The 27,768-nt window shown below is 38.6% G+C and overlaps 1 protein-coding gene across 2 annotated transcripts in view; it reads right to left on the bottom strand.

The window, feature by feature from the left end:
* Positions 1–5,921, bottom strand: part of LOC131692720 (protein stum) — a 184,885-nt gene extending 178,964 nt beyond the window's left edge. Inside the window, exon 1 of one of the 2 annotated variants that reach the window (XM_058979942.1) lies at positions 5,122–5,921. The gene's annotated coding sequence lies outside the window, so the exon portion shown is untranslated. The remainder of the gene's footprint in view (positions 1–5,121) is intronic. The other variant, XM_058979941.1, reaches the window with a different exon arrangement.
* Between the last annotated feature and the right edge of the window lie 21,847 nt (positions 5,922–27,768).

The raw sequence follows: 27,768 nt of genomic DNA, 5'->3' as shown, positions 1-27,768 counted from the left end.
ATTTGCCTATTTGGGCTCTTCAGCTGTGTATCGAGATGCCCACGAAGAAAACTGAGCTAGACGTTTTTCTAGGAAGCGTGAGCCGGCGAAACTCCAGCTTCTATTAACGGGTGTAACGATCAATCGGGTCTTAACATTTACATATCTTGCGGAATGGTTCGACTCTAAAGATACCTGGGGATGAAACAAAAATGACAAAAAAGGATCAATTTTCTCCGGACAATAACCGGAACATAGTGGGGTGCCCACCCAGGAGACCTGATAGGGCTGTACCAAACAACGAAATTGTCGGTGATGTAGTACGGGTGTTTCTGTTTCCGCTTCGCTGTGAACATACACTTCATCAACATGAAGATAATCCAGTATCGTTGCTTTCGCATCGCATTGTGTTGCGCGCACTGGACCCATACGATGAGCCTCGAAGTGCTGGCGGGCGTTCTCCCGCTGAAAATCACTTTTGGGATCTCTCACATCGATTGATCACCCCATCTTGAACCCGTTGGTGATTGAAAACCGCTAGAGGCTCGTCGAGCTTAATTCCCAAACCCGTTTATGTGCTCCGACAACATGACACAGAGCATCAATCATTCTTCGTATAATCCCGATCGTGTTTGTTGCTTAGATACTTCGGACCATATACGCGCGAAAGTGATCCCCAATATATTTTATGATAAATTTCGAGAAGTCGACTGCGACAAAATGCTCGACACTGACGGATAAAACCTCGATGAGTCCACTGGCTTCGGTATCTTCAACGATAATATCACCGCTTTATACAAGCTCAATGATCCTGCTTCAGTTTACATCGCAGAATTAGGTGCTATTCAGTATACCCTTGGGATCATCGACACTTTGCCCATAGATTACTATTTCATCATTATGGACAGCCTCAGCTCTATCGAGGCTCTTCGTGCGATGAAGCCCAAAAAGCAACTCCCGTATTTTCTGGAGAAGATACGGAAGTCCTTGTGCACGTTATCTGAAAAATCTTACCAGATTCCCTTTGTTTGCATGCTTTCTCATTGCTCTATCCCGGGCAATGAAAACGCCGACTCATTAGCAAAGCTGGGTGACATCCATTTGCAGTTGCGAGCTCCTTCTAATTCCTTTGAAATAGTAAAGAAATGATCAAAATCAAAGAAAAGAAGCACAACCGCAGAGGTGCTCTCTTTAATAATGTTCCGGCTCATTGTATAGTCTTCGAATTTACATGCTTAACGCGTGCAAGGAAGGTTGGAGAAAGTTCATGATACGATTGCGTTGACGAATGATCGGTTAAAAGATTTTTACCGGAGTCTCTTTTCTATTCCTTCCTAACTTTTTCATCCCAAGTTTCAGTAGGTTTGGCTTAAAGCAGTTTGGTCCTCTTCGGATAACGAAAAAAGTCGTACCTGGCTGAAACAGAAATTGGAGGAAATAATTGGGAGAGCAAGCGACTTCCGTTGTAATGTCGAACAATATAGCCTTCACCAGAATAAGGTATTCCTTTACATTCCGTTGAAATCCTAGGGAATGTTTGAATAGTTCTGATGTTTTGATAAGGCTAGATTTCCACAAGCCTTGTTTGCAGGAAGTTTTCCGAGAAGTTCTGAGAACCAAGTCAGCTACAAAGAAAATACAGCTGTACTTCTGCAGTTTTCGCGGACCGGTCTTTGGAATTTTTGGCGAAAAATGGACATAAATTGAACTATGACTTCCAAAAAGTTACGGCGAAAGTTTATAAACCTAAATCGGTTTAAGCCGCCGAATTTGAATGACAACATCTCTTCGAGGGTGCTATCGTTCTGTTATCACCCTCGGGAGTATTGATATTGCCGCTCATCGAAAAAACTACCTGTTCCGGTGGTAACACCAAACAGGGAACCCCAATTCCATAGTGTCATGCGGCCCGTGCTATGGGTAAAATTGTTGAGGGGGTTTAAAATATTCTCAATGGCGAACGAAGCCTGGGAAGAGCCGGGCGAACTCCCCAGTAACTAGCTGTGGTCCACTAGGAGGTTGATAACTCTATTATCTTTCTCCGGACAAAACCAGCCTAGAGGCCGCGTGGCATCCGGCGGGTTGAAGTATGTCAGTTATGGAAATAACTGTCAAATTCATTCCCAAAGGTGGCCGCTTCACTTATGAGGAGGCAAAGAGCTTTAGACCGATCAGTCTGACCTCCTTCCTTCTCCAATCAGTGGAACGTTTAATCGACCACTACATTCGGGATGGTAGCTTGGGCGAGCACCCGCTGCATGCCATGCAACATGGATATCAGCGGGGGAAGTCTACTACCACCCTGTTACACAATGTTGTCTACAACATTGAAAAATCTTTTTCACAAAAGCAATCAAGTTTAGGAGTTTTTCTCGATATTGAAGGTGCTTTTGACAACGTGTCTTTCGAATCCATTTTGGAAGCAGCACGAGATCATGGAGTACCTTCATATATCACGAACTGGATACACGCAATGCTTAGCAACCGACATCTGTGCTCATCGTTAAGACAAGTAGAGATGAGGAAACTGAGTGTCTGCGGATGTCCTCAAGGTGGTGTGCTTTCACCACTTCTATGGAACCTTGTCGCCGATAGCTTGTTGAGAAAACTTAATGAGCTTGGGTTTCCGACGTATGGTTTCGCCGATGATTATCATATAATGATCACCGGTATTTGCATTAACACACTTTTCGATTTGATGCAACAAGCCTTTTGTGTTGTTGAGCGGTGGTGTCTTCATGTTGGACTATCAGTTAATCCAAATAAAACCTCAATGGTGCTTTTCACGCAACGAAGGATTACAACCGGAGCTCGTCCATTGCAGTTTTTTGACTCTGAAATTATTGTCGAAGATCCAGTTAAGTACGTTGGGGTAATTCTCGACTCAAAACTTAATTGGACAGCTCACATCGATTTCAGGATCAAGAAAGCTTGCATGGCCTTTGGCCAATGTAGACGGGCTTTCGGCAAATCCTGGGGACTCAAACCCAAGTACATTCAGTGGATCTACACAACAATTGTTAGACCAATACTGCCATACGGGTGCCTTGTTTGGTGGCAGAAGGGAGGAGTCATGACAATCCAATCAAAGTTAAACCATCTTCAGAGGACGGTCTTGATGGCGATGACTGGTGTGTTCTCGACAACACCTACTGCTGCTCTCGAGGCACTCTTGAACATAAAACCACTACATGTGTTTCTGAAAGAAGAAGCACTTTCTTGTGCATACCGTCTTAATGTTACTGGGCTCTGGAACAGTAACCCAATAGATCGTGTAACTAGCCACACAGGACTGTGGCCCCAAATGGTTACTTGGGATGAATATGCACTTGCTCCCAGTGACCTTACACTCACATGTAGTTTTCCTACTAAAACTTTCAATGTGAGAATTCCTCTTCGTGAGGTCTGGCTGGATGGAGCGACAACTTGAAGAATACGTAGTTTGTTATACGGACGGTTCTTTGTTGGAGGGCCGAGCCGGTGCTGGTGTCTATTGTCATGAGATGAGATTAAACCAATCTCATTCGCTTGGTAGATACTGTACCGTATTCCAAGCAGAAATCTTTGCGATTCTGTGTGGCGTACAATCCGCACTTCAACAGGGAATTTGCGGTAAAAGAAACTATTTTTGCTCTGACAGTCAGGCTGCCGTGAAAGCACTTAGTTCGGCAGATTCGAGATCGAAATTAGTAATCGCATGTCGAACTCAAATCGAAGAACTTAGCATTTCAAATGCTATCTACCTTCTATGGGTACCCGGTCATTCCGGTATTACTGGAAATGAATGGGCGGACGAATTGGCTAGAGCTGGCGCTGCGATTGATTTCGTTGGTCCAGAACCAGTTCTATCTCTGTCAATAAGTTGCATAAAGCACAAGATTCGCTCTTGGGCTGAATTCGAACATGCCAACCATTGGCGTAGCTTGCAAACTTGGTTCAAACAAAGGCTTTTCTGCCGGATGTGAGTCCGAAAATGTCAAGAAATTTGTTGCATTTTTCCAAGCACAACTGCAGTATTCTGGTCAGGGCACTGACTGGACATTGCAAACTCAATTATCACATGGCTATTATTCAGCGCGCTGAGTATTATTCATGTGATCTTTTGTGAATCCGATTACGGAACATCATATCATTTGATATGCAATTGCCCTGTATTAATGTAATTGGGCATCCGGATTTTTGGTTCTCCATACATAGATGAACCTATGTACAGAGAGCTGAAATTTAAGGATATGCTTTTGTTCCTAACCCAGTGTGGTAAAGGGCTATAGTTTTTTAGCCGTATTTGAATGACAATATCTCTTCGGGGGTGTTGTCGTTCTGTTATCTCAATATCCCCTCGAGGGTGTTGATATATCCGCTCACTGTTTGAGTAGAGGTTCTAAATCCCTCCGTGAGTTGGAAGTTTTATTCCTGCTGTTGTAGCACCTGCAGATCGTTCAGCATCACTCCGGGGGTGCAGAATGCTCTGTTCTAATTGTTATGTGTCGTTGTTTTCCTTACCCCTAACCTTACCACTTCCCCAATCCTTCCCATCAGGAAAATGATGAAAAGACGATTCTTGGCAAGGCACAAATCTCCGATCAACATGGGGAACGTGCCATTTGAGCCAGACGCTACTGATTCCTGATTCCTGATTCCTGATATTGCCGCTCATCGAAAAGTGTCTTTATTCCCTTGGGAGTGAAGAATACATCCGTATTGTTTATGTTCTCTGTGTTATTATTTTCCTTATCCCTAATCTTACCACTTTTTCAGTTCTTCCTTTCCCAAAAAATATGGAAAGATAAATCACGGCAAGGCACAAATCTCCGATCACCATGGGGAAAGTGTTATTTGAGCCAGTCGCTACTGGTTCATGATATATAGCAACGAATTTATTAGGTATCCGAAATCGAATTTAACTTTTTGAACTGTAATTCGGTTAATTAATTGTATTTTCTATCGGCTAATTTAGAAGAAAGTAGAAGAAAATTGTGAAATATGTAAACTTTTACTTCAATATGAAACCCAAAACTCTCCCTTTTCACAATACCATTGAACATAAACAAAACCAAACTTTTTTTAATATCGAATTCATCCAATAATGAAATTAGCAATCAAATATTCTAACAATGGCGGAAAACTCAAACAATATCTTACCGAAAAGGTAGCCAACCCTATCTCAAACTTCATTACTTTTCATTTCACTTTCCACACTGATCATAACTTACACTCCTTCCATCCGCCAACGACGCCGTTCACTTTACAAAATCAATCCATTACGGTAATTAAAACTTTGTAACCATCCGCAGTTCATCAAGTTTCACCTAGTTTCCATCTTCGAACCTCACCCCACCACGCTGCTTTCTGTCAATAGTATCAGGAACTACGATACCGACCGTCGAAATGCATCGGCTCGGCAATGGCTAGGAAAACCCTCTTTCTCACACTAAAAAACACACACACGTGGACTATATCAAACACTGACCCGTTTCATTCCCAATCTTCCGACAACCGGCGCGCCTCTGCTCACTTTTGTTGTGGAACAAAACAGCACAACACTTATTCAATTATGTAAGTTTCAGCATACTTCCGGCCGGAGGGCTGCTGAATTACGGTTTGTACCGGGCGCGCCTTATTTCTTCACTTTTTAACTCACGTTTAAAAATGTGTCAATTTCTTCTCAATCGCCGCTCCTGTCTGCCAACCGGTCACCTACAGGTTGAAACCTTTGCTTCGGCTAGTCACTGGTCTTCGATACCGCACCGTCCAAAACTTCAATCCTCGCGGTCCGAATTCAAAACAAGTACTAATCGGCGATAATAACGATTTTCTTGGAGGCACCTCGGAGAAAACCCGCTCGCGTCAGAGCCCACAACTAACACCCTTACCCGTGCCGTAACACAAACACCGTCGCGAAGAATAAGAACTGACCGAGAGGCGTCCACCTGCGAGCCCTATTTTCCGACCATATGTAGAAGCCAGGTCGCAGTACCAGCTGCGAGGCTCGACTGTTCTTTCTTATTCAAACTCTGACTGGCTTCGTGTCTGCAATGCTCAGCCAAAGCGTTTGTGGGTGGAAGGGTGAAGAAAAGTACCTTTCAAGAGAAGCGCGTTAACGACTGTTCGGTAGGTATGTTATAGGCTTGAGACAGGGACACACCTTGGTACGATGAGCGGCGAGCTGGCGGCGTATGGCGCAAAAAATGGGATCATTCACAATTGAATGATGGGCTCTGAGTTGAAGTCATTTAGTAAAAAAGTTTATGGGTTGAATTTTTAATGGAGACGTATGGTGCTTCATTCGCGGTAGAACATCACGCGTTTTCATTATTATTAATGGTCATTGTATCGGTTGATAACAGGCAGAGGTCAGCATAAAAGCTGCTTTTTGCTGATGTTTAGACACGTACTTTAGAGTGATCTAAAGTTGTATGAAAATGACAGTTGGATCGGTAATAAACTTCCCTGACTTTAGCGTGAAAAAAAACTTTTTATATCCCTTGTTTTGACGTAAGTCTTTGTTTTTTTTCCTTTTTCAAGAATTTTATGAACGTGTCCGCTGGAAAACAGACAGAGAAAGAGATTGAGCGGAACGGTGAAAATGAAGAAATTTTTTTTAGATCTTTGCGAGCAGCGAATTGACCAAAACTTTTGTACATTATACTGTATCATTTTATTAACATGCTGTAATTTTTTTATGCCAAAATATACGCAAACGACTCGGTGACGATGCTTTTTGTAGAACGTTTCTGGAAAAAACTTGATTTGCGGTGTTACCTACTTTACCGATTTTTGCATACACATTCTATGTAAAAAATACCTAACCCCTATGTTGAGTTTTTGAGATAATTTTTGGTAGGGGGGGTGTTAACCATAAAACGGTGGAATTTTTCGTGAAAAATGGAAATTTATATTTAAAATGAGTAAAAAAAACCATAATTGAAAATTTATCTCGAAAACTCAACGTAGGGGTTAGGTTACACGGTTGCGTTTCGGCTTCGCTTCATCAGAAACCGACACTAACTTTTTGTCGGAATAGATTAGCGGCGGCTTGACGCAAATCCCTTAAAACTAAAACACACTTTGTGTTTCAATCGAACGACTGATCAAACGTGATGTCCCGTCCGAGCAGAAGTTCTGTTTATGCCGATGAGACACAGTGAAGCCGAAACTTGTCTTGGCTTAGCAAATTTTCGCCCTAGTGAGAAATTTTGGCGTTTACCCAATTTGTCCTCCTTAGGGTGAAACATAGCATAGTAGGGGTTAGGTATTTGAAAGTTTGAAAGAAATCGGCTAAGAAGTTTTTGAATAGCAGGTAACACCGCAAACCATGTTTTTTCCAGAGATGTTCTAAAAAAATATCGTCACCGAGTCGTTTGTCGATATTTTTGCATGGGAAAATTACAGCATGTTATTGAAATGATACAGTATAATGTTCAAAAGTTATAATCAATTCGCTTTCCTAAAAAATTCCGGAAAAAAAATTTTTGTTCACGCTGAAACCCTTAATCCCCCTTAAGCCTGTTTCTAATGACCCTGCCACTTCAAGTTTTCTGATTTGTATACTTCAAATCCTTGAATACTATGGCTCTAAATTTTCATAACGTTCCCTACCCAGTAATCTCTAGCTAATTCAATGTCGATAAAATGTAAAAAGGACATGTGACTACATATTAGTCGAAATAAAAAAGGAAAAAACTATTTAAAAAGATATTCAAAATTTTGCGAAATTTTAGGGTAACTTCCGCCTTAAATAACCCGCTAAGGAGCAAACAACATCATAAGATACTGAAAGCACTAGTTTTTTACCTTCCTATAGTGGCTGGCTTGTTTGTCGACTCGATTCTTCCCGAGTGTTAGATTCAAATCAAAATGCCATCGTAGGGATTTAAAATGAATCAATATATGGTCAAGGCTTCTGTCTGTCACGTTACATTTTTACGCATATTTTATAAGATAAGTAAGCAAAAACGATAAAATCAGATTCTATCCCAACTGCACATTATTAAGGTTACTAAACCGCACATTTTTTCTACAGAAATTTATTTTCTATCATGAACGGTTTTCGTGTTATTTTCATTTTAATACGTCTGTCACGTTACACAATTTTCGCAGTGAGTTTGGAGGTTGCCCAACTAAATTGAAAAAGTCTGTTCCGTTGGCCCCCAAATTTGCATGAACATAGTTTTAAGCTGAAGCTTGGAAAACAAGGAAGAGTTTGAAATATACTTTTCCTGAAGAAAATTTTTGTTTTCGATTTTATAGAGTATTCTCAATGATCTGTCACGTTACAACCAGAATCTGTCACGTTACAGTTCTATATTTCTATTGAAGCAAGCATATCGAGACAGTCGTGCATAAATCATCCTTGGTCTGGGAACTGAGAATTAACGGGAAATTTCATGTTTATTTTGAAAAACATATTGGTTTTGATGAACAAACGTGAATAACTTATGAAAAGGTCGTAATTTCACGAAATAATATATTATGTCGAAAAAAATCTAAAAGAACTTTAAAACAACTGCATGTTGAAGCACAATTTTTCATGAGAACTTTGAATTGAAAAATCATTTAGAAATACATTCTATAACTAAATCATTTAAAGAAAAAAATTAATTAAAATAAAAAAATTAAAATCTGAAAATTAAAAGAAATTTTGAAATATGTTAAACCTTTTATTGTTATTGTCTCGACAATGCAATTATATTTTAAACATTTTTTATTTTCAATTGAATTTTAAACGTGTTATGTTTTTTCGTTTGGTATCTGTGAGTTATTTATTAAAAGGGCGAATTTTCTAGATTTACTAAAAATTACTAGATATTTTTGCTGAAGAAAAAAATCAAGATATTTCGGAAAATTTTTCATTTTTATAATTTTGCTTCAAAATTATATTTAGTAATAATACTTTACAAGAAAATTTTATTTATGACTGGCAAATACTAAGAAATTTAGAAGCATACTTGAAGTTAAAAATGCTTCCTTACTAATAACTTCCTAATAATGTAATTACAGTTTCTTCAATTTTTAGGTTTTCGTTAACAAAAAATCATTGTTTTTTTGTAATTGCATTTTTTAACATGTTTTTTTCTTATTGAAAAATTTCACCAAAAAATTTTCACACAGAATTGATTCCCTATAACTCGCTATCGCATAGTTTTGCGATTTTCGAACAATATATTTTGAAAGTAGTGCATTCAAGATCTAAAACGCCCTTTTTAAATATTACTCTTGAATGACAATTGTTTGCTTAATAATGCAAAATACTTAGTCTCCCATAAAGATGAAACGTAAAAGGTTTCATCAGAATCGAAGATAGCCACCATTTTTGACGAAATCGAATCAAACTTTATGGAATTGCTTCACAGCAGAAAACATCTGTCACGTTATATAAGATCAACTGTGTTTTCTCAAAAATGAATAAAACTTTAAGGTTTTCATAATACAGTTTCAAAAAGTAGACTCAAAGTAGTAAGAAAAAATATAGGTTAGACATTGTATGCATGCTTTTAGAGTGGTCCACAAAACTTTTTCGAATTTTTGATCTGACACGTTACAAGTTATATGGTTTCCATTACTTCACAATTGAAAATACTAAGCATTTATCCATATTCATCTCAATTTTTCAAGCAATATTATCAAATTTAAATTAGACTACGAAGGAAAAATGTGGTTCCAGGCAAAAAGTTGAAAATATGGATTGTGTGTACATTTTTATCTCTTTACGGTCTTTTAGTCATTTTCAGGTCATGCAAGTAGCATCAACAAACTTTTATAAATGACAGACATGGGATTTTTTTCTGGACTCATCGTTCATATTTTTTCATCTTAGAGGTTATGTACATACGGAAAACAAACAGTTTGACGCAAAATTTGATAAAAAAAAATTTCGCCTGTGGTTGCCATTTTCGGAGCCTTGACCATATGCATTCCTGTAGATGCGCAATCATAAAAGCAAGAACTTCTCCGAAAAGACTATACTCCTAAAGTTTACGGATTTAAGCTTATACACACGGTAAATTTTTTACCACGGGGCTTGCTTTTTAAAAAACCAAACGTTCTTCTTGCACAGCTAACCTTAGACTAACGTTATTCACGTTAATTACTTTACACCTAACCGACGATCACACTTCGATAACCGCTGCCTCAGTGCCTCGTGCGATGGGTTCGCCCGATGACCGATACATCGATTACCGTTGCGATGTGGAGTATTTTTGGTGACCGACAAGATTGCCCCGGATGACGATATCGCTAACTTGCCCCACCTAAGTGATGAGGCTCCGTCCGAATATTGTTTCCAAATCCATGTGTTGAAAACTGAACGTAACATCCCTGGTTTTTGGTGCTTCCTTTGGGGATCGTTCATAACTTACGTAACGCAAAAATTGCCTTCCCTCCCCCATGTTACAAATTGCCCTAAATTTCTCTATCTCCCCTCTCCTAATACGTAACAAATTCTTCGAAATATTTTTTTGTTCAGTAAAAACATGTTACGTAACGAACTAGCTTACTCCCCCTCCCCTACAGGTCACAACATGTCGAATCCCCCCCCCCCAAACGCGTTACATAATTTATAAATGGTTTATTGTTGGTTGGGTCAACTGAATTTTCATGGCTTGCCTACGAGTGAAAACATAGAGTAAGATGACCAAGCCAATCAGGAAGGTTCCAAGGACAACAGATCAAAACACTGGTTGCAGGGGAATATGTACCCAACAGTAAAAAAGGTTCCAAGGATTGACCAAAGGGTCCACTGTATGCTGTTATGCTGTTATTCTATAGTCTCATTTCTGGAGGTAATGAAGGTGTTCCAAACTAATATTTAGAATATGTTGGTCCTTAGTTATGTTTATTCGTGATGTTCAAGATTAAAGGGCGTACACGAAATTATTGCGACACATTCAACAGGGCATAACTTTTTTTACCATTGGGTAAAAATCAACCAAATTTTGCACACTTTCTCATTGATGTGTATTGTTTACATGCTGTCAAACTCGAAGTTGTATTTTTCGATTCAACGAAAATGGAGGTTAACCAGCGCGAGTCAAGAGAACAAATTCTTTCCAAACACCTGGAACTTCCTGACCTGTCGCACCGGCAGTTGGGAAAAATGTTGAACATTCACCATTTAACCGTCTCCAGAGTGTTGAAGCGGTTGACGTTGGACCACGGCAAAGGAGCTGGAAGAAAACCGGGACCGGAGAACAATAAGACGGATGGAAAGGTGAAGCGTATGATTAAAGCAAATCCCAACGTCTCAAGCCGTGATTTGGCTAAAAAGATCGGCATGTCGCAGAGCTACGTCCAGAATGCAAAGAAGAGAGCTGGACTACATACATACAAGGTACAGAACTTCCCAAACCGCGATGAGCGGCAACAATCGACGGCTAAAACTCGGGCACGGAGGCTCTACGAGAAGATGCTGACAAAATATGGCTGCTGTGTGATGGACGACGAAACGTATATAAAAGGCGATTTTAAGCAAATTCTGGGGTTGGAGTTTTTCACCGGCAAGAGCAAGTTCTATGTGGACGACAAATTTAAGAAGAAGAAAATGTCAAAGTTCGCCTCCAAATATCTCATTTGGCAGGCCATCTGCTCTTGCGGACTGAGGAGTGAGCCTTTCGTGACAAAGGGCACAGTAAATGGCGAGATCTACAAATCTGAGTGCCTCGAGAAGCGCCTTTTGCCGTTCTTGCAGCAGCACGACGAAGCTCCGCTATTTTGGACATATTTGACATCATGCCACTATTCTAAAAGTGTCCTGGAGTGGTATGAGGCCAATTCTGTCCATTTTGTTCCAAAGGACATGAATCCGCCAAACTGTCCGGAGATGCGCCCGGTGGAGCAGTACTGGGCAATGATGAAGCGGGAACTTCGGAAGAGCAAGAAGACAGTCAAAGACGAGAAGGACATGTTAAGAAAATGAAAAAAAAACTGACAAACTGGTACCGGATGACACTGTAAAGACTTTGATGGAGGGCATCAAGCGAAAATGCGTTCAATTTTACACTCAAGGCTCCATCGATTAACGTTTCTTTTGATTTTTGAAGTAAATATATGTATAAAACTACCCTAAAATGTTGGTTTGATATTAAACATTATAAGAAAATTGGCATGACATTTTCGGTGTCGCAATAATTTCGAGTTCGCCCTTTAAAAGTCGGCTAGCAAAAAATACTTTGTAAGAATCGGAAATGTTTTGTTCCGATTTTTATACTGAAGATTTTTTATCCGATTCTTAAGCTTATATCCGGTTTTTATACTCTAATATATTTGAAACGGATTTAACGAAGCATGTTCTGTCCTTGCGACTTTTATTTTCGGTCGTTCATCTATGGAAAAGATTTCCTCTGGTATTTGGTTTAAAGTATAATTACAGGTAGCTGGTTGTCCTTGTATGAGTTTGGGTATAATTTTCGAGATGGTCACCCATGAATCGCTTATCATGAATCCATTTAAACCAATTTTTATTATTTTGTCACAACTTTGTATGGAGTGGTGCAACTGTGTGGCAGGTCAAGACAGGTTATTACGAGGTGTGTAAGCGAGGAGAGTCGGTTAATTGATCTTACACGAAACAGGGCTGCATGTTGCTTGATCAATATTTTTGCAGAGAAAAATTACAGAATGTTATTGAAATGATGCAGTATAATGTACAAAAAAATTCGATCAATTCGCTTCACCCAAATTTCTAAAAAAAATCGCAAAAAAGTGCCTTGAAACCCTTATTCCCTTAATTAATTTTCTCTTGGAAGATGTTTTTTTTTTAATTTTACAAAATTTTCGTTTTAAACTGTGAAGTTTCTTCCAATTTATTAAAAAAATTCTTCACGTCGATTCAGTTGGAACCCTAAATCCCTGCTATCGCTATGATTTGTGTTGCTCCCAAGCCCAGTTTGTTCGGAAAATTCGATGGTCAAAAGTTTTTCCAACCCGAAAGAAAACCTTTTTTTACAACTAGAATGTTCCCAATAAAATCCTTTTTACGCTTTTTTACCACTTTCCTTTTTTTCTTTTTCAGACGTACTTTTTTACTCTGACATCAGACATCATATTCGTCGCTGTTGTGCTGTCTTATGACAAACGCAATTTGGGGGTAAACTGAGTTAGATATGCCACCTTACTTATCTAAAAAATATCTACAAAGTGCCGTTTACAGAATTTTGGCATTCTGCTTGGTTACTGAGATATAGCAAGAAACTGAGAAATTTTTAATTTTTTGCTTCAAATGACTGTGTCTGGGGATTGGCTCAAATTATCTTGATGTATAAGAAGTTTTTATATGTAAAACTATCACAAAAACACAATGGCATAATCATTTTCAAAACAAAAATGCACGAATTGTGAGAAAAAAGCAATTTAGGTTTTAAACTGGAAATATAGCATATTTGGCAACACTGTAACCATAAATTACTATTTTTCTAGATTCCCTGACTCATTTCCTTCAAAATGTCCTTGGTATAAAAATTTGTTTTCAGCGGTTTACGTTTGTTTTGGCAGTGGATGTTGATGTTTCATACTACAGTCGAGTCTCCTACTACGCGGATTCCTACAACGCGGCTTCCTACTGCGCGGATTCCTACTGCGCGGTACCCGCGTTGTAGGATACCCATAGCCCATGGGATTTCGACTAATTGGGGCTGTGGCCGATTATTTCGTCCGTGTCAACATGTAGCGCCATACTTTCTTTGGCAAAGTTGTTGTACTCACTTGGGCCTACAACTTAGTGTAATTGGGTATCCAATTAGTTGAGGACTATGCCGCCAGGGGTGTTATGAAGAGAGAGTAAATAAATCGAAATTCTCGTCGTAATTTCGACTATCATCAAATGGAATCAATGTCAAATATATCAAGACCCTGATTATTTTGAAAGGTGGTGTCTTCGGGGAATTTATAAAAGAAGTCCAGAACTTCTGCATGGTAGAAAGTATAACTCGCAATTACCCCACCAGGCGGCGCTAGTGCTAATGCAAATATTCAACACATGTTAAAATAATTCTATATCTCAACAACTTGATTAGATAGACTAGTACTGTCTTAAGCAAAGTTGCTCGAGAGGTCGAGGACTACCCAACGGTGACAGATTAGTTTGGAATATTCTCACTATGCGGCGCTAGTGAGCGTAGAAGCTTTCAACATATGGTAGATTATGATGTATCTCAAAAGTCTAATAACTTGGAAAATGGTGTTTTCGGCGAAGTTCTCGAGGAGGTCAAAGGCTACTGGATTATGGATAGATTAAACTGGAATGAACCCGCCAGGCGGCGCTAGTGAGCATTTTATTTCAAAGCATGTATCTCGAGATCATGATCATTTGGAAGGGTGGTGTCTTCGGCAATATTTATAGGCAGGTCGAGCTCTGTCCTACGGCGAACAAATTAGTTCAGAACTCGTCCACTAGATGGCGCTAAAGAGAATGAAATTTTCTTAACATTATAGATATATTTCTAAAGTCTGATAATTTTGGAAAACGCTGTTTTTGGTAAAGTTCTCCAGGGAGACAAGTGCAGTTTGACAATGTATAGGAAAATTTCGATTTTACCCACTAGGTGACGCTAGTGAGCACGAATTTTTCCTTTAAATTTATACATCTCAATATAAAGGTAGTTTAGAAGTGTGGTGTTTTCAACAAAGTTTCTCGAGAGGTCGAGGACTACACAACGGTAACAGATTAGTTTAGAATACTCTCACTATGAGGCGCTAGTGATCGTAGATGCTTTGAGCATGGAGTAGATAATGATATATCTCAAAAGTCTAATAACTTAGAAAGATGGTGTTTTCGGCAAAGTTCTTGAGGAGGTCAAAAACTACTCGATTATGGATAGATTAAAGTTGAATGGACCCGCCAGTTGGCGCTAGTGAGCATTATTTTTCATATCCTGTATCTCGAGATCATGATCATTTGGAAGGGTGGTGTCTTTGGCAATATTCATAGACAGGTCGAGCTCTGTCGTAAGGCGAACAAATTAGTTCTGGACTTGCCCACTAGGCGTTGCTAATGAAAATGAAACTTTCTCAACATTATATATTTCTAATGTCTGATAATTTAGGAAAACGCTGTTTTGGTAAAGTTCTCCAGGGGACAAGTGCTGTTTGACAATGTAAAAAAATGTTTTGAATTAACCCGCTAGGTGACACTAATGAGTACGCATTTTTTCTTTCAATTTCTGCATCTCAATATAAAGGCAGTTTAGAAGGGTGGTACCTTCGACAAAGTTGCTTGCGAGGTCCAGAACTACCCAACGATTAGTTTAGAATACTCTAACTATGCGGCGCTAGTGTGCGCAGAAACTTTTAAGACCTGGTAAATTATGATACATCTTAAGAGTGTAACTTAGAAAGATGGTGTTTTCGGCAAAGTTCTTGAGGAAGTCAAGGGCTGCTCGATTATAGACAGACTGAATTGGAATGGACCCACCAGGTGGCGCTAGTGAGCAAGCTTTTTTCAAATTTTATTTCTCGGGATCAGGATAATTGGGATGAGTGGTATCTTTGGCAAAATACATCGACAGGTTGAGTTTTATCTTACTGTGATCAGATTAGTTCAGAACTCACTCATTGCTAGGGAGAATACAACTTCTACTACGTAGTAGCTTAAGTCAAAAGTTTGATAATTCATGAAAATGGTGTTATCAGATTAACGTGGATTTCAGTTACTAGGTGGCATTAGAAAGAAAAAAAAATGTTTACGTATTTTAGCACCTCAAAATCATGACAGTTTAGAAGAAGGCTTTCTTCAGTGAAATTCATCGGTAGTTCTAGAGCTGTTTGATGATGGCAGATTGGTTTTGAATACTCTCACAATGCGCCAGAGAATGGGTTGATGAATTTATCCTCTTATCCGTTTTGAGGCTACTTCAGAAATTTAAATAATATTAACAAGAATCAGAGCAGTAAATAATCTATTCATAATCGAGTAGCCATTATTCTTCCTCAAAAACTTTTCCGAAAACACCATCTTTCTAATTTATTAGACTTGTATTTGTATTTGTATAAAAAGTCCAACTGACAATTTGTCTAAATGAACTAAACTAAACTAAGTTAAACTAAACATAATTAAACTAGTGACAATACACGACGACGAAACTGCGAAGAATTCATGACGAAATCGAAAATTTCAGCAAACTCGTTGAAGCGACGACTCATTGCTAAAATTGGGCAATTGCAGCGTAGTTAGTGCTGCGCATTTCAGAATGTAGTAGGGCTCGTGGGCGAAGAGAACGGGTAGGCGCGTAGAGGCTGATTTGCGCTAGTAGCTCCGGATCGACATATTCAGCCAGCAGAATCTTTGACACGAAGGTAGCCTGCGCTGCATGTCTCCGATGTGTTAAAGTATTAAGTCCTAAAAGACGACAACGGTCCTCGTACGGTGACAGGTTTAACGGGTCGTTCCATGGTAATCCACGTAACGCATATCTTATGAATTTACGCTGGACTGCTTCGATCCTAAGGCTCCACGTTGCTTGATAGGGGCACCAAACGACATTTGCAAATTCCAACTGCGGGCGCACCAATGAGCAATAAATCTGCCTTGCAACACAGAGGATCCCGAAATTTACTGGAAATTTTGAAAATAAATCCCAGTAATCGATTGACTTTGTCGATGGACGCAGAGACGTGATGAGTATACGTTAGCTTTTCATCAAGAATGACTCCTAGATCCTTCACGTGGTCAACGCGTTGCAGCTGAGTTGCTGCGATGTTATAGTTGAAGGTAAGCATATTCCTCGTTCGAAATTAGCTGATGACAAAACATTTTGCCACACTAAGGACCATCATGTTTCTTACACACCAGCTATAAAAGGTGTCGATAAGATGCTGTAGCTCACGGCAATCGGCTTCATTTCGCATAACAAGAAAAAATTTTAAGTCGTCGGCAAAAAACAGCTTTCCTCCACGCCTTAAAATGAAAACTGCATCGTTCACGAACACTGAAAAAAGCAGTGGACCCAGCGTACTACCTTGAGGAACTCCGGAAGTGTTGATAAAGGATTCTGAAACAATATCGCCAATTTGAACAACGACTTCACGGTGTACAAGGTAGGATCGAAGCCAATGGCAGAATCTAGTAGAACACCCTAGCTTATCAAGCTTTGTTATCAGTATCTCATGATTAACTCTATCAAAAGCTGCCTTTAGGTTAGTGTAAATAGTATCCACCTGTAATTTGTTAGACAATTGTTCCGTGCAAAATGACGTGAAACAGACGAGATTCGTCTCGACCGAACGTCCGGGGAAAAATCCATGCTGGGATGTACTGATGTAGTGTCAAAAAGCAGAAAATAACGCTTCGTTGATGATTGATTCAAATACTTTAGATTCGACTCCAAGCGAAGGGACTCCGCGGTAGCTCTCCATGTTGCATCTGTCACCCTTCTTGAATACCGTGAACATTACTGAGCGTTTCCAATCCTCAGGAAACGTTTGCTGCTGAAGCGATAGGTTAAAAATATATGCAAGTGGTGTTACAAGTAAGTCCGAACATTTTTTCAATACAGTTGAAGGTATAGCACTGAGGCCGGGTGCATAAGATGACTTGGTTTTCAGGATTGAATATAACCATTTGTTCGGAGACAGTAAACACATCCATATCAACAGCACAAGCAGGAACGTCACGAGAAGCATTTTCGAGTTCGATTGCGGTTGGCGAGTCAGCTGAAAAAACACTCGAGACGAATCTGGCAAACAGCGTACATTTCGCCACAGTTGTCGTAGCTTCTTCGCCGTCGTAAAACATCCTTGATTGAAGTCCAGTTTCTTTTCGCTTCGTGTTGACAAATGACCAAAAGCCCTTCGGGTTTCAACGTAGATTATTCTGCATGCGGTTTACATAGCGTTTATACAGAAGCTTGTTGTAACAACGATACTCATTACTGGCTAAGTGAACATGCGCTTAGAAAGAGGACTCCGTCGATTTGTGTACGCACGTAGGGTTTTTGCTCGAGTACGTTTTAGCTTTCGAAGAGTGCTGTTTGACCAGGGCGGCTTGCTTGCTTACTTCTGAGATAATTCATTATCTACCATATACTGAAAGCTTCCACGCCCACTAACACCGCATAGTGAGAGTATACCAAACTAATCGGTCACCATTGGGTAGTCCTTGACCTATCAAGCAATTTTGTTGAAGACACCACCTTTCTAAACTTCCTTAATATTGAAATGGTGAAATTGAAAAAAAGCGTGCTTACTAGTGTCACCCAGAACACGTGCTTACTCGCGTAACCTAGCAATTACCAGACTTTAAAAAAAGATCTACAATATTCTGAAAATTTCATCCTCGTTAGCGCCGCCTAATGGGTGAGTTCTAAACTAATCTGTTCACCGTATGGCAGAACTCGACCTGCCGATGAATATTACCAAAGACATCACCGTTGCAAATTATCATGATCTCGAAATACAGAATATAATATATACTTGCTCACTATCGTAACCTTGCGGGTCCATTCCAAGTTAATCTATCCATGATCGAGTAGTCCTTGAGCTCTTCAAGAACTTTGCCGAAAGCGCAATCTTTAGACATTTGAGATATATCACAATCTACCACATGCTGAAAGCATGAACGCTCACTAGCGCAGCATAGTGAGAGTATTCTAAACCACCCTTCTAAACTGCCTTCATGTTGAGATGCAGAAATTGAAAGGAAAAATGCGTACTCACTAGTGTCACCTAGCGGGTAAAATCGATATTTTTCTATACATTGTCAAACAGCACTTGTCCCCTGGAGAACTTTACCAAAACAGCGTTTTCCTAAATTATCAGACATTAGAAATATATAATGTTGAGAAAGTTTCATTTTCATTAGCGACGCCTAGTGGGCAAGTTCAGAACTAATTTGTTCGCCTTAGGACAGAGCTCGACCTGTCTATGAATATTGCCAAAGACACCACCCTTCCAAATGATCATGATCTCGAGATACAGGATATGAAAAATAATGCTCACTAGCGCCAACTGGCGGGTCCATTCAACTTTAATCTATCCATAATCGAGTAGTTTTTGACCTCCTCAAGAACTTTGCCGAAAACACCATCTTTCTAAGTTATTAGACTTTTGAGATATATCATTATCTACTCCATGCTCAAAGCATCTACGCTCACTAGCGCCTCATAGTGAGAGTATTCTAAACTAATCTGTTACCGCTGGGTAGTCCTCGACCTCTCGAGAAACTTTGTTGAAAACACCACACTTCTAAACTACATTTATATTGAGATGCATAAATATAAAGGAAAAATTCGTGCTCACTAGCGTCACCTAGTGGGTAAAATCGAAATTTTCCTATACATTGTCAAACTGCACTTGTCTCCCTGGAGAACTTTACCAAAAACAGCGTTTTCCAAAATTATCAGACTTTAGAAATATATCTATAATGTTAAGAAAATTTCATTCTCTTTAGCGCCATCTAGTGGCGAGTTCTGAACTAATTTGTTCGCCGTAGGACAGAGCTCGACCTGCCTATGAATATTGCCGAAGACACCACCCTTCCAAATGATCATGATCTCGAGATACATGCTTTGAAATAAAATGCTCACTAGCGCCGCCTGGCGGGTCCATTCCAGTTTAATCTATCCATAATCCAGTAGCCTTTGACCTCCTCGAGAACTTCGCCGAAAACACCATTTTTCCAAGTTATTAGACTTTTGAGATACATCATAATCTACCATATGTTGAAAGCTTCTACGCTCACTAGCGCCGCATAGTGAGAATATTCCAAACTAATCTGTCACCGTTGGGTAGTCCTCGACCTCTCGAGCAACTTTGCTTAAGACAGTACTAGTCTATCTAATCAAGTTGTTGTGATATAGAATTATTTTAACATGTGTTGAATATTTGCATTAGCGCCGCCTGGTGGGGTAATTGCGAGTTATACTTTCTACCATCCAGAAGCTCTGGACTTCTTTTATAAATTCCCCAAAGACACCACCTTTCAAAATAATCAGGGTCTTGATATATTTGACATTGAATCCATTTGATGATAGTCGAAATTACGACGAGAATTTCGATTTATTTACTCTCTCTTCATAACACCCCTGGCGGCATAGTTCTCAACTAATTGGATACCCAATTACACTAAGTTGTAGGCCCAAGTGAGTACAACAACTTTGCCAAAGAAAGTATGGCGCTACATGTTGACACGGACGAAATAATCGACCACAGCCCCAATTAGTCGAAATCCCATAAGCTATGGGTATCCTACAACGCGGATTCCTTTTTCACGCCCCCAGTTAATCACGTAGTAGGAGACCCGACTGTATTTGCAGACATATTTCAACGAAAAAATCGATTTTCAACCCCCAAAGATCTTTTCAAATGTTGCGAATTTATTATTCGAATGCTGTAGGGGAACTAGGGGTAAGCACGACATCCCACGACTTTTCCCAGATATCAAATTTTAAATCATGCAATAATGACAGGATATTATTATTACGATTATTTTAGGCACTTCGATACATATCGATTCCATATGAGTTCATTAAACGTCAACAAAATAAACAAAACAAGCGAAAGCAAAGTTGATGCTCTTTTGAATGTTATTTTTGGTTGATACATTTTATGGTTTTAATAACACAAAAGCTTTGAAAATGACCAGTTTTTTGTCACATATTCTATTCTACTCTCCATAACGTTATTTGTGTGTATTGAAGATAAGTTTGAGTATTTCAATACTGTTAATTGAGCATTTAAGGTTGGACAGAGAAAGGGTAAAATTCGCAAACGAAAAAAGCAGTTTCTTTGCACACCGTATTTCAGATTTTCATAAAAATCAATCAGCTGTACTGTAACAACAATCTACATACGCTGATTGATTTTTATGAAGATCTGACATACGGCGTGGAGAAAAACTGCATTTTTCGTTTGCGAATTTTGCGCATTCTCCGTCCAACCTTAACAAAAATGTACACTGTTGGGGTAAGACCGACAGTTTTTGGATGAGGTAAGACCGACACGGTGTTTAGATGATTGGGTTCGTTTTTGATTCGATACAAACAACTCGGTATATTTTTTGTGTTCAATTATACTATAATTACGTCGTGTTAATAATTGAAATACACGGAAACTATTTTTTTTGCATTTATTTATCAGTATTGTTTCAAGCCGACCAAAAAAATGAAGAATTAAATTGAACGTGATTCATAATAATATTACAAAAAGAAACGAAAAGTATAATCTAATATGAGATTTCGAAATGATATTAATGAAAAATTTTCGTTGACCGTCGGATTGTTGATCAACAGTGTTCCGAAAAATCACAACACGAACCGGATAGCTTACTACGAAGCGTGCGTCACTTCTAAGTGAATGAGTCCTAGTAACAGCGTATATAATCTGCTTGCAAAACAGCTCTTCTTCGTTAGAATGGCTATACAAGTGGCAATAAAGCTCGAAAGAATTACTTGAGAAAACTTGTACCATAATATAAACCATGCGTTAAACATTATTTATTCATAACACCACGCATTCGAATGCTCTTCCTCTTGCTACGCGATGAAACTACAGAAAGCATGCAATTGCATTACACATACTCAAATACACATATATCACATATACACAACACATTTTGAATGAAAAAAATTGGACAAAAAGAAAACTAACAAGGGTGTCGCTCTTGCCCCTTTGAGGTGTCGGTCTTACCCGCAGCGTTTTTAAAATGTCATTTTTCTCCATTTTTTGGCAACCAATAATTTTTAATGAATTCAATTTTGTGAAACGCTGAAATAATTATATTTTTTTAAGAACCACCTAAACAAGGATTATGCACAGAATATACAATTTTAGGAGTTTTGTGGAATTTTAGAAAAATTATTGCGTTCCCCTACCTCCATAACCCTAGAACGTTGCACTTGCGTTCTCCACCCTGGAACGTTGCACTTGGGCACAAATGTACCGCGTTTGACCGCAATTTTCGCAGGTAAAAATGCAAACAAAAGAAATGTCTAATACCGTAAACCGGGGTGACATTGATCACTTTTCGAAGTAATCATTACACATTTTTAGACGCAACACATTTTTTTCAATTTTAATATTTTTAAACCATGTACTGATGTATGGAGAACAAGATTGGATGGTTTTACCTTAAATTGTCCGTTTACAGCTATTTTTTCAAAAATAATTTTAGGTTGAAGTCCATTTTCGTGTTCTGGGGTGACTTTGATAACCTGCATGTTCACCCACATTAAGTTATTGATGTCAATGTTTTTTATTCAAATGTTTGTTTAAACTAATTCTGGAAAGATACTCATTGTTAAATAGATGTTAATTAGTATTATACAAAGTATTTCAATGTACTGTAAAATTCGAGTCCCCAAAATTCGTATAATTTGTGTCCAACTAGAATAAAAGATTCTGAAAACTTAAAACTGCCAAAATTGTTTTGTTTTCAGTATTTTATCAATGTACAAAAAGTTTCATCCATTTTAACACGTTGAAATATTGAACAATAAAAAAATGTTGCGAATTTTAGCTTAAAATAATTTGGAATGATTGCCAATTGTTTCACAAAAAAATGCATTCAAAATAAACAAGCTCTTAAAATTAAATTTAGCGTATCCCAATCTAAAGCAAAATAAAAACTCGCTTGTAATTTATTACTCTTGCTCAAATCTGAGATTTATTTGTTTTATAAAAAATAGACACTGCGAAGCTTCGTAGAAATCAGGTAAAGTCAAATTTCGGTTTTTTGTAGTTTTTGTACCCAAAAACCGAACAATATACTCAAAAAGTATAACAAATCAGTATTTTATAAGTTTAGAGTAAAACTCATTTCAAATTAAAATGATTCGGTAGACTATTCTGGTTTAATAAGCGATCTACGAAAAAAGTTTCGAGTGATCAAAGTCACCCCGATGATCAAAGTCATCCCGGTTTACGATACATAATTTTCTTCGTTTTTTAATCGCGAAAACAGCTGGGTAAGTAAAAGTACGGAATTTATTGAATCAATGATGCATAAATAAGTTTAAACAAAAAAGTGAAAAAATCGCGGTTTTGACTTTTTCACAAGCAATACTGTAACTTTGCGAATTTTCTAGCGATTTGAAAAAAACCAAATGATTCTAAAAGTTGAAAGAATGGTCTAGAAGCATTATTAAATGGGAAATGGATATTTTTGAAAAAGTGCAATTATTTGGCAGAGTGAATGTTTAAAAATCGAGTTTTAGAAAATACCACGAAATGGGATGGAAATTTGTATTTGTATTTCTATTTGGAACTCTAAATTGAATTTTGGTTAGGGTCCCAGGTCGATAAATGCGGAATTCTCGTCTTCACACGGCTCCACAGAAGGCGTAGGGTACTTTTGTACCGCAGTGCAACGTTCTAGGGTTAATGATTTCCGATTGATCTAAAAGCGTTCTGCTCAAAAAAAATATTTTGTTTCGCAGTGGTCGCAAACTTAAAGTCAAAATAATCAACACCGCGAAACTCGCGTTAGGATGTCAAGATTTAACAATAAGAAACAGAGCTACTTCGCCAGCATAGCTGTTCTGATAAATCTCAACATAGTAACGATAACAATTGTCCCAGAAACTAAAGAGGTCTCCGAATTTGAACCCACCATTCTTTAGTGATTTACTAGCTGCTGTCGAGTACCGTTAAATTAAGCTACTCACCGAATCTAGGTCAAAGATTGATAAAAGAAAGTTCATGCCGGGCGAATGGGTGGTGAGTGCGAAAAAAGTGAAACCACTAACTTTTCCAAACAAAACAAACAGTTTCCTAGCATGACGCGTTCGAATCACTGTATTGTGCTTGGTTTTCCCTCATTTCAAAGATTGCGGCATGTTCACGCCAAAGAAGGAGAACTCAACATGACGAGAAGGAAAATTCCTTCGCTCAGAGGATGAGGCAAGCTAATTTCGCCTGTTGGTTGTTTCGATACCAGCGCAGTGCCTGTTACCTTTAGAGCTTAAATATTTCTATACGAGAAAAGTTTTACTTTCCATTAGACGACCCCAAATCCAACGACAACATGGTCTTTCCGCACGATGCGAAGTGGCAACGAAGCATAGTTTCCATTCTTGTGCCCACCAGCTGTTATATTCTTCGATATGTAGAACAATAATGTTACACTTTTCATGCCCAATTCAACCTCCTCCTACACCTTTCCATAGCCGGTCAAGTGAGGTATGTACCTACTTATTAAAAGGGAGCGTAGAATGAAATTTTTCGGTCAGTCACACCTTTCGGGCTCCCATTAGATTTTCCTTTTTTGAAGTGTGCCATCGCAAAGTACATAAGTAGCAGTGGCGGATCCAGGGCAAGGCTCCTGGGAGTCCGGACCCCCTCCGAAAATTTTCAACTTGTTGAGAAATTTTAAATTAGTTTAAATTTTATGTTATTTTCAAACTTTCATTTCAAACCAAATTTGACCACCAAAACTGATTTTCATTAAATGAGGTTTTAACACATAGCATATTGTACAAGGTTCATTCCAAAATGAAATATTTCGGACCTCTCCCGAATTTTTTTTTCTGGATCCGCTCCTGGTAGGTAGCCAGAAGCAGACTACTTCGCCTTCGTCATTCATTACAACGCGTCGCGTCGGATCACAGTTCCCCGTTAGCGCTGGGAATGCCAAATGTTGCTTTTTAGCATACACACACGGAAAAGTGTGTTAATAGAGTCCTTTATTAGTTGGCAAAAGCGGCCTAATTTAAGTATCAGCCCTCGCGGTTTGCCTAAACAATGTCAACAAATCCGCCTAGCAATGAGATAGAATTTTTCTTAGTCCAAATAAGGGTATGTAATATAAGAAATTCGCTATGATCCCCGCTTTTATTCAGCACGATTACTATGCAATAAATCGTAAATGAATGATTGGTTCCAGCTTTGTAATCCACACGCAAAAAGCAATTAATTTCAAAATTTCACTGTATTATGCAAAATAGATGCTTTGTAAGCATTCGTCATGCTTTGATTGGATATAGCGTGTTTTGCTGAGAAAAGTAATATGACTCACATTGAATTTTTCACTTGGTTATGAACGACACCAGTGTTCACTATCCGTTCTAACACTAGTTCACAATGGCATAATATCCGGAGTTTGTGGGTAAATTGTGTGATAAGTTATATTCATAATAGCCACCCTGTTATAAAGTGCTTGTCCACGGAAAGGGGGGTTTATAGATTGTCCATGTGGCTTCTGACTTCCACTTTTTTACAAGCGTTTATTTTTTTCCTTCAAATTGTCCAATCAAAATTAAGCAACACTTATAGAGCTAATAACAGTATAGTATGTACATTGGACCTCTCCACCTTTTGGAAAAGTTTTGAAATATACCTGGGTCAGCTCAGATTTTTGTTCTACGTGTGGATTTAAAAACTTTCGCCAAAAATGATTTAATTTGGACATGATTTAGAGGTGTCTCCAATAAAAAATCGTGTTTTTTCTATGTTTCCATAGGAAGATCACTTACATTCTGATTTTATAGGCCCTACATGTCCACGTATCATCAAAGGTTGTTCATTATACGTATATTAACCCTCGAGCACTCGCGCTGTTGTACTTTGTACAACACTTTGGGATTTTTCGTTATCCTTTAGTTGCAAAGACATTTATCAATGCCAAACCACTATGTATTCCTCAGAAATCATGTTTTAGACAAGATACACTTATTTTTGTGCACTGATATACCTCAAGTGCAACAATACAATCTGAAATTGTTTGATGAAACCAGACCAATAGAACGCGCGATGTGGGAAGTTCGACCAAACAATATTCTGATCAATATATCTCGTGATCTCGATCATATGGAGGGTTACTTCCTTCGGCAAACTTGTTCAGAAGATCAAGAGCTAGTCAATGGAAGATAAAATAGTTTGATATAAAATTCTGCCGCTAGGTGACGCCAGTGAGCATGTTATTTTTTCAGCTTACTATATCTCAAGATCTAGATTTTTTAGGAAGTTGCTAAGCAGATCAAAACCTATGAGGTGATATAACGGCTATTTCAGAAAACTACCATTAGGCGGCGCTAGTGAGCATGCCAGTTGTTCCACCTAATGTATCTCAATTTCCTGATTTTTAGCGAGTAAGTGCATTGTTGCTCACGATATTAAAACCTTCGAGGTGGTATATCGAATAATATGGAATCCTTCCACTAGGAGACGCTAGTGAACTTGAACATGTAATTTTTTCGACCCACTGTATCTCAGTTTCCTGTCTCTTTGGAAGGTCGTTGTTCTCTTTTTTCTTCGAACTACAACCAAAAATGGTGAATGCAACCAAGGGAAAGAATAAATCGATGATATTCCGAAAATAAGTTCACTAAATTGTCAGATGATGTTCCTCTAACTCAACTAAACTAATTTTTTCATTTATAATTTTATAATACGCAAAGAAATTAAGATTTGGAAGTCGTAAAACTCATGTACACAATTTCTGTAACACCAATCAACCACTCAGGATGGTAATCTGTAAAAGAAGCTGCTTATAACATGCACAAAAATAATTACACAACCTGCCTAAGTACAGAAAAATGCTAAACAAACACAATTGTTCTTCAATTTATTCAACGCACTGATTTCATTCGAAAATAGTATAGCTCACTTATGACATGAATTATACTATCATACTTCTAAATAGTCGCAATCTTGAGATTCAGAAATCATGAATCGCTACCTAGTGGCAAAATCCTAAACTATTGAGTGTTTCACTTCGTAGGTATTTATCTCTTGTGCAACTATATCGAAGATACCGTTCTGCTAACAAATTAGAAATTCGAGATACAGTAGGCCTAAAATGGTATGGCGTCTAGCGCCACGTAGTGGCAGAATATCGCACTATTTCGTGTACCAACCTCGTAGGTTTTGATCACCAGAACAACATTGCCGTAGACACATATCTGCTGAAAAATCAGACACTTTAGATACAGTAGATCGAAAAAAATAATGCTCACCAATGCCGCCTGTCGGTAGAATTCCATCATGTTAATTCGCCCAACCGAAAGGCCATTATCTACTGCCCAAGTTTGCAGAAGAAAGTAGTGCTCCAAATGATACGGATCATGAAGTATTCTAAAGACTATCTGTATTGTACAAAGTACAACGCGCGAGTGCTCGTGTTACAAAATTTGGCGCGAGTGCCGGAGGGTTAACATGTTTTAACAGGTGATCATAGTTCTAATCGCAAGGAAAATTAGTAGTATTGCAAGATGATGTCATATGAGTAAAATGCTCGAAAATGCCAGTTCAGCGAGCTTGTTTACATGGTGTTAGAATTCCAACCAAGTTTCTTGTACTGGGTGTAATCAAAGTCCATGTAAACAAGCTCTTTGGACTGTAAAAAAGTGAGGTTATACATTTTCATGCAATGTTCTATAGAGACAGAAATTTCGTTCTGAGACTGGTTATCTGCTAGAAGTTCGTACTAATCGGAAAAAGTCAGAACTACAAACTATCAGTTTGCTGTTTGTAGTTCTGACTTTTTCCGATTAGCTTTATATCGGATGCAGGAGGAGGGTCCTAGGGGCCCGGACCCCCACCGAAAATTTTCAACTTTTAAGGGATTTTAAATTGTTTGCAAAAGCAATTCAAACTGCCTGAAGGAGCCGTGGCCCGACAAGAGCTATTTCAGTTGGAAGGTCATCTCTCCGTGCTTTCTATTGGCCACGTCGACAGGTTTGGGATGAGCCGGTAGGTCCACTTTCCTTTCTCCGTATTGTCCCATTTCTGCTGCCAAATCGAATCGATCCTCATCATCTTCCTTACGTTTCTGGCGTTTCATTGATTGTAGCATTTGATATCCTCCGCCAGGGTGATGTAGATTTCAATATATATTGTCTTCGAATTGATAATTTTCGTGCAGGC

Source organism: Topomyia yanbarensis, chromosome 3 (assembly GCF_030247195.1).
Source record: "Topomyia yanbarensis strain Yona2022 chromosome 3, ASM3024719v1, whole genome shotgun sequence".
NCBI lineage: Eukaryota > Metazoa > Arthropoda > Insecta > Diptera > Culicidae > Topomyia > Topomyia yanbarensis.
The sequence above is the reverse complement of the archived record's forward strand: the minus strand, read 5'-3'. Positions and strand labels throughout refer to the sequence as shown.